Below are 12,337 nucleotides of genomic sequence, written 5' to 3' on the forward strand. Positions count from 1 at the left end.
GGGGCAGGACCATATTTGCCTTTTGGTTGGACCCTGCTGCCCCCTTTATTTTTGCCTGTTCAGGACCAACCAAGAGCTAACAATCCTCTTATTTTTAGTTTTTTTTGAGGAACCTCCCCTACTTCTGGGTATATAGTTAATGGAATTGAAATCAGGATCTCATTAAGATTTCTGCACTCCTACATTCACTGCAACAATATTATTCACAATAGCCAAGATGTGGAAGCAACCTAAATGTCCATCAACAGACGAATGGATAAAAGATATGTGAGATATATATAATGGACTATTATTCAGTGTTAAAAAAGAAGGAAATCCTGCCATTTGTGACAACATGAATGAATGTGGAAAAATTATGCTAAGTGAAATAAGTCAGACACAGAAGGACAAATACTACATGATACCACTTACGTGAGGAATCTAAAATCGTCAAATCACAGAAGCACAGAGTAGAATGGTGGTTGGCAGGGGCTGAGGGGAGGGGGAAAAGAGAAGGTGTTAGTTAAAGGAAACAAAGTTCCAGTTATGCGAGATGAATAAGTCCTAGAGATCTTCTCTACAGAATAGTGCCTCAGGTTAGTAACACTGTACGTGCTCTTAAAAATTTGCTAAGGGGATAGATCTTACGTTGTGTTCTTATCCCAAAATAATAATAAGAAGAAGAAGAAGAAGAAGGAGAAGAAAAAGGGTGGAAGAAAAGAACAACAACCTGCTTAACACAGAGTGCAGGTCACAGCCCCACTCTCATCTGCAGGTGAAGTGGTTTCCACAGTAGCAGGAAACACGCTGCCTCTCAATAGGAAATCACATCTGGGTTAATTCCACAGAGTCAGGGGCGGGTGGGTGCTGGACAGTCGAAAAATAACAAGCACAGTTTCCCAGATTTACATCTATTCATGTACATGAAACAGGCTGGGACCTGGGAGCCTTTGCTGCAGTGCTGCAGTGCTTGCACCTGGACAAATGTCTCTTAGAGCAACAAAATGCAAAGAAACTATAAGGGACTAAAAATAACTGCATGCATGCACAGTTGGGGCAAATTCTGGACAAAAGATACAGAAAGACCATAAAAGCCCAACTGCCACTTCTGAAGAGCTAGAAGCAAAAACGGGGGTCGGGAGCAAAGGCTGGGTTCTGCGCATGCCCCCTGCACTCAGCACCACCAAAGGGGTGGGCAGACCACCTAAGTCACCCCTCCGGCCCAACCCCGGGACACACCACTACCTCCCCCCCATATAAGGAACCAGCTGCCCCCACCCCCACCCCCAGGAAGCGAGCAAGGGAACCTGTTGCTTGTTCTCGCTCCCCCTGCTGCAGCAGGGGTCCCAATAAAGCTTTGCCTGAATTTCTTGTCTGGTCTCTGATCAATTTCTATTGATTAAGGAGGCCAAGAACCCTGGTCAGTAACATACACACTTCAAATTCCAGAAATTGTAAGTCTTGCTGAACACAATTATCTTTCAGATAAGGAAGGGTACCACCCACTCACCAAAGGCAGAAAACCTCAAGTCTCTGCATCCAGCCCCAATCCTAGGATCTCTGGATGTTGTCTAATCCTCCTCTAAGACGGTCACAGGCACATCTACATCATCAGAAACCCACAGAGTAATGGTGAATGTAACCATCACTATAGTGGTCTATATAAAATGGTCTGACAAGGGAAAGGGATGGAGGAGGAAGATGAGTTATGGAGCATGGAAGGAAACATGTGTAGGCATGTGCTTCTGCATCATTCGTGATACTGTGACGTCCCTCAGCCACTCTCTGCTCCATGGTCACCTTGTTCTCAGCCAGTACCAGGCTCATTGGTGTCTTCACTTGGTGACATGATCCAGACCTTCATTTCTGAAGGAACTGAGACCTTCACAGCCCAGCCAATGTGGTGTTGTTGCCTCTTGAATTTTCATAAGCTATAGATATAGGGAGGCAGGACACAAGATCCCTTTGATCATCACAAAGGATTTCTCCCACCCATCTCATAACACTTTTTTCCCAGCTTGCCTAGTGATCAGCAGAGCCCAGGATGCCAGGGGCAGCATCAGCTTTAATTCAGGGAGCTACTGTTGTGCCAGCTGGTGGACGCATCCCTCCTATGGGTCAGACCATCTCTAAGTAATCTGAGTCGCCACTTAGTGACAGGAAGAAAAGGGTTTGTAAGCAGGTCATTAAATGGTTCACAAGTGAAAGTGGAAGTGGTCACTAGTTCAGAAGAATAGTCAGGTCCTATAAAACAATGTGTCATAGAAATGGTCAAGATGTATATATACACACTACTATATATAAAATAGATAACCAATAAGAACTTACAGTATAGCACAGGGAACTCTACTCAATACTCTGTAATGACCTATATGGGAATAGAATCTAAAAAAGAGTGAATATATGTATATGTATGACTGATTCACTTTGCTGTACAGCAGAAAGTAACACAACGTTGTAAATCAATTATACTCCAATAAAAGTTAATTAACAAAAATAAATGATACCAATCAAAAAAAGAAAGATGTGACCCAGAGTACTGCTTCTGCCACTGAAGAGCTCTAGCTCAGCTGCCCTGGACCCATCCATGTAGCTGGACAGGCCATTGCTCCTGCCTGCTGTGGTGCCCCCCTCCCCCAAGAACTCCACAACTGCAATCACAACAATAAAATCCGACTGCTTCTTAATCTTTTCCCCACTTGTTCCTGACTCTCAGTCTTGGGTTGCAGAATCCCAGTGGCCGAGCCCAAGGTTCAGGCCCTCACACTGGCTGCCAGAGGCACCAAGAAGGGGAATCTGCTCCCTTCATTCATTGTCATTCTGAATGAGTTGATACACCTAATTATTGTATTTTCATGTCTTCCCAGAAGAAAGCTGTCAAGGAACAGCCTATTGTAAACAAACTCTATTTAGTGTATAATTGAAGAACCAAATTAAAAAAAGAATCCTAAGCTTCAGTTAAATCAATAAATAATAAACACATACATACATATGTACATACATCAAAAGAAGAAGAGAACGTAACAGTTTATCCTCCAATTGACACATGAATACATTCCTTACTCTCAGCAGGTTCACAGAAGCAAACAGGGACCCCTGAGAGACTCAGGCCCTGTGCTCTCATTTTCCTTTTTAGTGCCGATGAAACAGCCTCCAAAGTGCTCACATGGTTAATTATTGGCAGAACTAGAGTGAAGATGCCACACTAAATATTGAGCTTCCTGGGAACACCATCCAAGCCTTACACATCCACCGCAAGTCACACGGTGCCTGTCACATAGTAAGCCCCAAATATTTTGTACTAAATGACCGAGTCCACACACTTTCCAATATATTAAGCTTTATGTACCTCCATTAATAAGCATTTCACAGTTAAGGATTGAATTTTAGACTTCCATTCCCCTCATCTCCTTAATTCCATGCTAACTGAAAGATAGCACCTTGAGAACACAGGAATTCTAGACATTCTGGTGATTCAAGTCATGTTGCAAAAGCAGAATTGTTGCAGGTTTTTTTCCTTCCTCAAATAATACTTGGCACAGAAAAAGCACACGGATGCAGCACACTGCATTGTCCCCTGCCAGCAGCTCGTTCATGGAGCATCTACTCATGAAAACACAATTTTTAAAATTTTTTATTTATTTTATTGAAGTATAGTTGATTTACAATGTTGTGTTAGTTTTAGGTGTACAGCAAAGTGATTCAGTTATACATACATATATATATATATATATATGCACATATACATATATATGTTCTTTTGCAGATTTTTTCCCATATAGGTTATTACAAAATATTGAGTGTTTTCCCTGTGCTGTACAGCAGGTCCTTATGAAAACATTTTAATACCCAGATAGATAACCACTTATAGGTATTACAAGGATACCACTCAAAATAGGGAACAGTAAGTGACTCCTTCACATTAGGTCAGGCAGAGTTTGCTCATTTACTTTTTAAGTGGTTTTTATTGATTTTGTTTTGTTTTGTTCTGTTTTATTTTGCCTAAGAACTAGTGGGACAGAATCATTGAATGCGTAAGCTGAAAGGACTCTGGACCAGTCCTCTAATGGAACAGATGAAGAGAACTCACCCAGAGACCAAGGACCTGGCCAGCACTCCTATCCCAGGGCTTTATCACCACCACACATGGTCTCGGGGGCCACGTTCATTGAATGCCTACCACTTGGTCTGTATCATATTTGATTTTACAGAGAAATAACAGTCACCTTTTCCTCCCTATTGCAGAAGGTATTCTTGTGACTTTGATAGTGAGAATGCATTTAAAAAACATTTTTAAAGCACACCTTTCCAAATGCGAATATGAATATGTGGATGTTTTTGGTCTTGTACATTCAATAATATGAAACTACAGTGACTGAAAGAGTATAACTAAAGTAGGAAAGAACACTCTCTTTTCTCCCTAAAAATGTGTCAGAATCATTGCGCTTATAAAAGCCTGGAATCACAAAAGTCATTGATGAAAAATATGATTGGGATAGCTCCAATTAGATATTTTCTACAATAGTTTTCTTTCCTCTTTCTCAAGTATTTTAAGCTACAGAGAAGCTCCTTAACTGTAATAGGGTTCATTGAAGACTGACTCTTCAGAGCTGAGCAGAGCCCAGGCTGCCCTCAAGCGCATGTGTGGGAGAGATGCTCTCAGTTCAAGGCAGGCTCTCTGTGCCCTGAAATCTGGCTAAAGCTGCACAGTGCTACGAAGACAACTTGTGAGGAAAGAGCGAGGAGTGTGCAGGAAAGCAACAGAGCCTGGCTCTCAGGGAAGATCACGGTACAGGGGCCAAATAGTCTGGGTTGGGCCTGGTCCCCAGTCCCCAGCAAACTTGGAAACACCACGAAATCACTTCAGAGTCTCTCAAACAATATGTCACTGTGAAGTCTTTAAATTCTATAGCAGCTCTGTAATTTATTTTCATCGCTTAATCCAGGGGTCCCCAACCCACTGTGCGAGGCCTGTTAGGAACCAGGGGGCACAGCAGGAGGTGAACAGTGGGTGAGAGAGAGAGAGAGAAGCTTCATCTGTTGCTCCACACTGCTTGCATTACCACCTGAATCACGCCCGCCACTGTAGCTCACATTACTGCCTAAACCATCCCCCCTGCTTCCGTGGAAAAAACTGTCTTCCACGAAACTGGTCCCTGGTGCCAAAAAAGTTGGGGACCGCTGGAATCGGTTTGCCACAATTTACCATGTAACCTCTTGTAATTCTCATTAGGTTTCAGCAGCTTTGGACTTGTCACTTACCTTGACATCGGAGCTCTACAAAATTGTCTAAATTAATGAAAAATTCCATAGAGCATGATATCACGTATCTTAAGAGACTGCCTTTCTGTTCATGTTATTCATTGGTTACTAGACTTATCTACCTGCGGTTAACCTATCTCAAAAGTTAGCAAATATTATTCAGCAGAAACGAATGTTTCGAATACAGTGTGTCAAAAATTACATTAAATTTTCCCCAAGATATAGTCCCTAATACAATTTTTGCTTCTCTTATTATGTTACAAATGATAAAATGATTGCCTGAAAGTTGAAGTTGTCTTGAAGAGTTTAGCACCCTCAAAAAAACACTTCTATATAGACTTTTTCTTATTTGAACACATTACTTTTTTTAATGATTTCTTCTGAAATAATTATAAACTGACAGGAAGTTGCAAAAATAGGACAGTAAAGCCCCAAGTAATCTTCATCCGGTTTTCCTAATTGGTTACATTTTATCTAACAATAGGATACTATCAAAGCTGGGAAATTGACATTGCTACAAGGTATATGTGTGCCATATTATCACATGTGTTGCCACCACCAAGATCAAGATACATAACTGTTCCATCACCACAAAGATCTCCCTCCTGTTACCCAGATATATAGTCACACTTACCTTCCTCCCACCCTGGCCCCCATGCACCATCCCTAAAACTTGGCAACCACCTATCTGTCTCCTTCTTTGTCATCTTGAGAATGCTACATAAATGTATTCATATAATATGTGACCTTCAAACACCAACCTCAAATGTTGGCTTTTTTCACCCAGCATGTTTTTTGAGATCCATCCAAGTACTTGCATGTATCAGTAGTTAATCCTTTTTACTGTTAAGTAGTGTTTCATAGTATTAATGTACCACGGTTTGTTTAACCATTCACTTATTCTAGAACATTTTTATTGTTTCTAGTTTGGGACTATTACAAACAAAGCTGCTAGAAACAATCATGTAGAGATATTTGCATGGACATAAAATTTAATTTCTCTGGGATGAACGTATATGATACTTTTGAACATTTTTGGAAAACCAGTGTATATAATTATGTTGTTCTGTTGCTTCTTATGTCACTGAAAGAAAAGGATGAACTTGGTGATTTGAACTCCCAGCTCAAGTGCCACATAAATGACCATGTGCCCTGAAGGAGACCACTGTCTCCTGTAGCTACAGGGCTGGAAATCAAGCACAGAACCTCATCGTGCGACTGGTTGAATTACAATGCAAGTTGAACTCCCAGTTTTGAAGGGCATCTACTGTTGAATCAATGTGAGGGCATTGATTGGGAAAGAACTGGATCTTATAAGTCGGGATGGGGACCCGTGGGAAGATCCTGATGAAGCTGGGGATACTGAGCCCCTAAACTGTGATGAATCTTTTATCACCAGTGGTATTGGCCTCCCCGGCCCCAGCAGAGATGGCTTCCTCAACCCCAGTGGAAGCGGCCTCTCTACATACAGGGTATCAGCCTTTCCATCTCCTTCTGAGGGGATTAACCCTGCATTGCCTGAGGAAAGGGTCATAGCCTCCCCTGACGCAATTGTCATGTAACATAATTATTAGTCTCCTCAGGACCCACCCCTACCACCCCACCTTACATCTGGACCTTTAACTAGACTCAAGCTCAGCAGGTCCCTAAAGGTGGGATACAATCTGTGACTCATGAGGAAGTGCATTACATTCCAAAATAATGACTTCCATTTGCTAAGTTACACAGACCAAATCTTGGGAAATGTGTGGGAATAAGTACTAAAGGGGTGGGAAAATGGAAGAAGGAATTCCTTATAAGGTTGAATGAGGCTGAATGTATGGGCTCACTAAATAGGGCTTCTGCATTTACTGTTGCAGCTTGAGGAATTAGAAAGGGCTCTAGCAGTTTTGTTGGTTGGTTGGCTGAAACATAGGCCAAAAGGTGGCCCCCCATGAGTACCCTGGAAATGCTGGACTTGCCTCAGTTTAAGCTAGAGAAGAACTTCAGAGGCTTAGGGATAGAGGAATGTTAGAGTAGATTTGTCATTTAAAACCTGCTCACCTGACTGGGGGGTTCCTGAAGTTTTACCTTCCATCAATACTGTGAGGAATAAATCTATGAGAGGATCCCCAATATCCTTTGTGGACAAAGAATGTCACCTGCCATACCAGTAAACAAAGGATCTTGCAGCCACCAAGCCACCAGCCACTGCAGCCACCCCTGATAGTGCACCCTGAGGGGATTTAAGATGTAGAAGAACAGGATACTGGCCCTAGATAGTTTAGGTGCATATCAAAGGAATAATTTTATTAAGCCCAGATTCTTACATCTTCCCATACATAGAAAAGTGTTAAAATCGTTAACTTGAGATGTCTGGTTTTCCTTTAATTAGCAGGAAAGTTTTGATGTTTGATTACTTGGGTTTTTTTTGCAAAACTCCTATATATTCTGTTTCTCTTTGGAACTGTCCCCAGAGCTATGTGAGAGGCTGTATCCCAGGCTTAAGTCCTCAGTTATGTTCCAAATGCAACATAATTTTCAACTTTTAAGTTGCGCATTTTTTTTCAGTTGACACCTTGAATACTCTATGGTTGCTTTCTCTGTAGATCAGACCTCACAGTGGGAAATGCAGTCACTGCATTGGGAAACCTAAATGCAAAGAGGGTAATTGAATCCTGAGGTGGTAGGGGCCAAGTGACAATATTCAACCACTGAAGGCAAAGTGGACATGGTTACCTTAATGTACAGCAGAGTCAAAGCAGCAATCAGAATAGTCTGACTCATGCTGACTTATGGTGTTGATTAATTGATCATGGTGTTCCTAGAAGTGAAATAGATAGGAAGCCTACTAAATTTGTACTTCTCTGTATAAGCAGAAAAGTGCTAGGTCAAGTGAATAAAAGTCGAACCTAAATCATAAAAACAGAGAGTCACATCCCTTCAATACATTCCTAGACATGAGCCAGTTTATGGATCCCGAACCCCTGGAATGAAGGAGAGGCTGGGCCCCATTGAGGAAGGACCCCAGTGCACTCTGAAAGTTTATACTGTCAATTCTTGCCCCAGCCGTCCCCAGAATGATGTTTGGCATTTTACCAGAGTAACTGTGCATTGGGGAAAAGGAAATTATTAGACCTTTTGGGGAACAACGGACTCTGGCTTTGAAATGATACTAATTCCAAGAGACCTAAAACATTGCAGGGGCCCAAAAGTCAGAGTAGAGGTTATGGAAGTCAAGCGACTAATGGAGTTTTCGCTCAGTTCTGTCTCACCATGGGCCCAATGGTTCTCCAAACCAATCATGTGGTTATTTCTCCAGTTCTGGAATGTATACTTGGTATAGACATATTTAGCAGCTGGCAGATTCTCCACATTTGTTCCCTGACCTGTGGAGGGAGGGTTATTATGATGGGAAAGACGAAGTAAAAGCCAGGAGAACTGCCTCTACCTAGGAAAACAATAAATAAAATTTAATACCACATTCATGGAGGGACTGCAGAGTTTACGGCCAGCATCAAGGACTTGAAGGAGGCAGGGGTGGTGATTCCTACAACATCCTATCTGGCCTGTGCAGAAGAGAGATGGATCTTGAGAATGACAGTAGATTATCATAATCTTAACCAGGTGGTGACTCCAATTGTAGCTGTTGTTGCAGATGTGGTTTCATTGCTTGAGAAAGTTAACACTCACCCTGGTAAATGGTATGTAAGTATATGGATTTGGTCTGGAAAATGCCTTTTTATCCATCCCTGTCCATTAGGCCCACCAGAAGCAGATTGCTTTCAGCTGGCAAGGCCAGTAATACACCTTCACTGTCCTACCTCATGAGTATATCAACTTTCCAGCCTGATGCCATTATTTAGTTTGCTAGAAAATACACCTGACTCTCCCTTCCATAAGATATCACACTGGCCTATTACACTGCTGACTCTATGCTGGTTGGATCTAGTGAACGAGCAGTAGCAACTACTCTAGATTTGTTGGTAAGGTATTTATGTGTCAGAGGACAGAAAATAGATAAGACAAAATGCCATGGCCTCCTACATCAGTGAGATTTCTAGGGGCCCAGTGGTATGAGCCATGTCAAGATATCCCTTCTAAGGTGAAGGATAAGTTGTCGTCTCTGACACCTCCTACAACCAAAGCACAGGCACAGCTCTTAGTGATTTCTTTGGGTTTTGGAGGCAACATATTCCTCATCTGGATGTGTTTCTCCAGACTTTTTAATGAAGTGACTCCAAAAGCTGCTAGTTTAGGATGGAACCCAGAACAAGAGAAGGCTGTGTAACAGGTCCAGGCTGCAGTGCAAGCTGCTTTGCCACTTGGGCCATAAGATCCAGAAGACACAATGGTGTTGACATGTCTGTGGCAAATAAGGATGCTGTCTGGAGCCTTTTGAAGGCCCGCATAGGTGAATCAAAGCACAGGCCTTAAGAACTGTGGAGCAAGGCCCTTCCATCATTTTGGTAACTAGTCTCCTTTTGAGAAACAAGAGGTCTGCTACTGAACTTTGTAGAGACTCAACACTTAACCTTGGGCCATCAAGTTACCATGTGGCCTGAGCTGCCCATCATGAACTAAGTGGTATCTTAACCACCAAGCCATAACAGAGGACATGCACAGCAGCACTCCATCGTCAAATGGATATGGTATATATGTGATCAGGCCAGAGCAGGTCTTGAAGGCACAAGGAAGTTCCATGAAGAAGTAGCTCAAAGGCCCACAGTCCTCACTTCGGCTACACTACCTTTTCTCTCCCAGCCTGCACCTATGACGTCAAGGGGACTTCCCTACTATTAATTGACGGAGGGAGACTCAGGCAGGCCTGGTTTACAAATGGTTCCGCACAATATGCAGGCACTACCCAAAAGTGGATAGCTACTGCCCGCAGCCCCTCTCTGAGACGTCTCTGAAGGACAGTGGTGAAGAGAAATCCTCCCAGTGGGCAGAACTTGAGGCCATGCACCTGGCTGAGGGAGAAACACTTGGAAGGAGAAATGGTCAGACATGCTGGGTGGTCAGGAATTGAAAAAAGCATGACTGGAAAGTTGGTCATAAAGAAAATTGGGGAAGAGGTATGTGAACAGATTTCTCTGAATAGTTGAAAAACATGAAGATATTTGTGTCTCATGTGAATGCTCATCATCAAAGGGTGATCTCAGCAGAGGAGGATTTTAATTATCAAGTAGATAGGATGACCTGTTCTCTGGAGACCAGTCAGCCTCTTTCCCCAGCCACCCCTGTCATTGCCCAATGGGCTCATCAACAAAGTGGCCACGGTGACAGGGACGCAGGTTACGCATGGGCTCAGCAATATCGACTTCCACTCATCAAGGCTGACCTGGCTACAGCCACTACTGAATTCCCAATCAAAAAGAATCAACCAGCAGCAGAGACCAACAGTGGGCCCTCAATATGGTGTTATTCCCCGGGTGATCAGCCAGCTAGTCAGTGGCAGACTGATGACACTGGACAGCTTTCATTGTGCAAGGGGCAGGATTTTGTTCTTATTGGAATAGACATTTGCTCTGGGTACAGATTTGCCTTTCCTGCATACGTCACTTCTGCGTAACTACCATCCATGATCTTACAGAATGACTTATCATTGTCATGGGATTCTGCAAGCATTGCTCAAGATCAAGGAATACATTTCACAGCAGATGAAGTGATGCAATGGGCCCTTGGAATTCACTAGTCTTACCTGAAGCAGCAGGCTTGATAGAATGGTGGAATGGCCTTCTGAAGACTCAGTTACAGGGCTGGCTATGTGACAATACCTCTGCTTGTCCCAGGGCAAGGTTCTCCAGAGGGTTGTATATGCTCTGAATTGGAGTCCAATATATGGTCCTCTTTCTTCCATAGCCAGCATTCTCGGGTCCAGGAATTTTAAGGGACAAAAATGAGAATAGTTATTTTCAACTCTTCAGTATTATCCCTAGTGACCCACTATCAACTTTTGGCTTTTTGTTCCTGTGACCTTATGCTCTGCTGGTCTGAGTTCCAAAGGGGAAAATACTTCTACCAGGAGACACAGCAATGATTCCAAAGAACTGGGAGTTAAGACTAACACCCAGCTACCTTGGGCTCCTCATGCCTCTGAATCAACAGACAAAGAAGGAAAGGAAAGTGTTTGTTGATACAAGGATACTACCTGCGGACTACTCTTCCACACGGAAGTAAGGAAAAGTGTATCTGGATATAGTAGATCGCTTAAGGCATCCCTTAGTATTACCATGTTCTTTGATTAAGCTCAGTGGAAAACTACAACAACCCAGTCTAGGCAGGGCTACTAATGACCCAGACTATTCAAGAAGGAAGGATTTGGTCACCCACCAGGGAAGAACCACGATCTGCTGAGGTGCTTGCTGAAGATAGAAAGAATACAGAATGGGTATAAGAAAGTAGTTACAAAGACCAGCTATAACTGACCACTTACAGAAACGAGGACTGTAATTGTCATGAGTACACCATTTTTTTTTGCTATGAATATATTTGTGTTAAGTGTGTATTTGTTTTTTCTCTCTCATATTCCCTTATTATGTAACATGAGTTGTATTGATTTTATATCATAATATGGAAGTACTCTTAATTTTACATTATAGTTATATCACAAGGATTTACCTCCTCTTCTGGGGATAGGGTTAGTGTATTTTGATTGGACTCAGAATTGTTGTATCATATCAAGTGGAATTAAGACCTTGTTATTGTCTTATTTGGGGATTAAGTAAGATTTGAGGAGATGCATATGGGTGTCATGTTGACACAGGGTCGACTTGTGATGATTAGTTTCATGTGTCAACTTAACTGGCTATGGGGGACCCAGATTAAAAATTATTTCTGGGTATATTTTGTGAGGGAATTTCCAGGTGAAATTAGCATTGAAATTGGTGGACTCAGTAAAGTTGATTGCCCACCCCCAATGTGGGTGGACATCATCCAGTCTGTTGAGGGCTTGAATAGAACAAGAGCTGGGGGAAGGAAGAATTTGCCCCTTTTTCCTGCCTCATGGTGTGAGGTGAGATATTTCATCTTCTCCTGACCTCAGACTGGAATTTATATCACCACCTCCCCTGGTTCTCAGGCCATTGGACTAGGATTGAATTATATCACTAGC

The 12,337-nt window shown here is 42.5% G+C and overlaps 2 long non-coding RNA genes across 2 annotated transcripts; one reads left to right on the top strand and one right to left on the bottom strand.

Annotated features, from left to right (window-relative positions):
* Positions 1-346: 346 nt before the first annotated feature.
* LOC309664550 lies at positions 347-11,091 on the bottom strand. Its single transcript, XR_014265918.1, has 2 exons — positions 10,925-11,091; positions 347-471 (listed from the first exon to the last, which is right to left on the bottom strand). It is a non-coding gene; the product is annotated as an uncharacterized lncRNA (long non-coding RNA).
* Positions 592-5,371, top strand: LOC309664548. The gene is made up of 3 exons (XR_014265916.1): positions 592-754; positions 3,987-4,768; positions 4,926-5,371. It is a non-coding gene; the product is annotated as an uncharacterized lncRNA (long non-coding RNA).
* Positions 11,092-12,337: the final 1,246 nt, after the last annotated feature.

Source organism: Balaenoptera physalus (assembly GCF_965194825.1).
Source record: "Balaenoptera physalus genome assembly, chromosome: 7".
Lineage (NCBI taxonomy): Eukaryota > Metazoa > Chordata > Mammalia > Artiodactyla > Balaenopteridae > Balaenoptera > Balaenoptera physalus.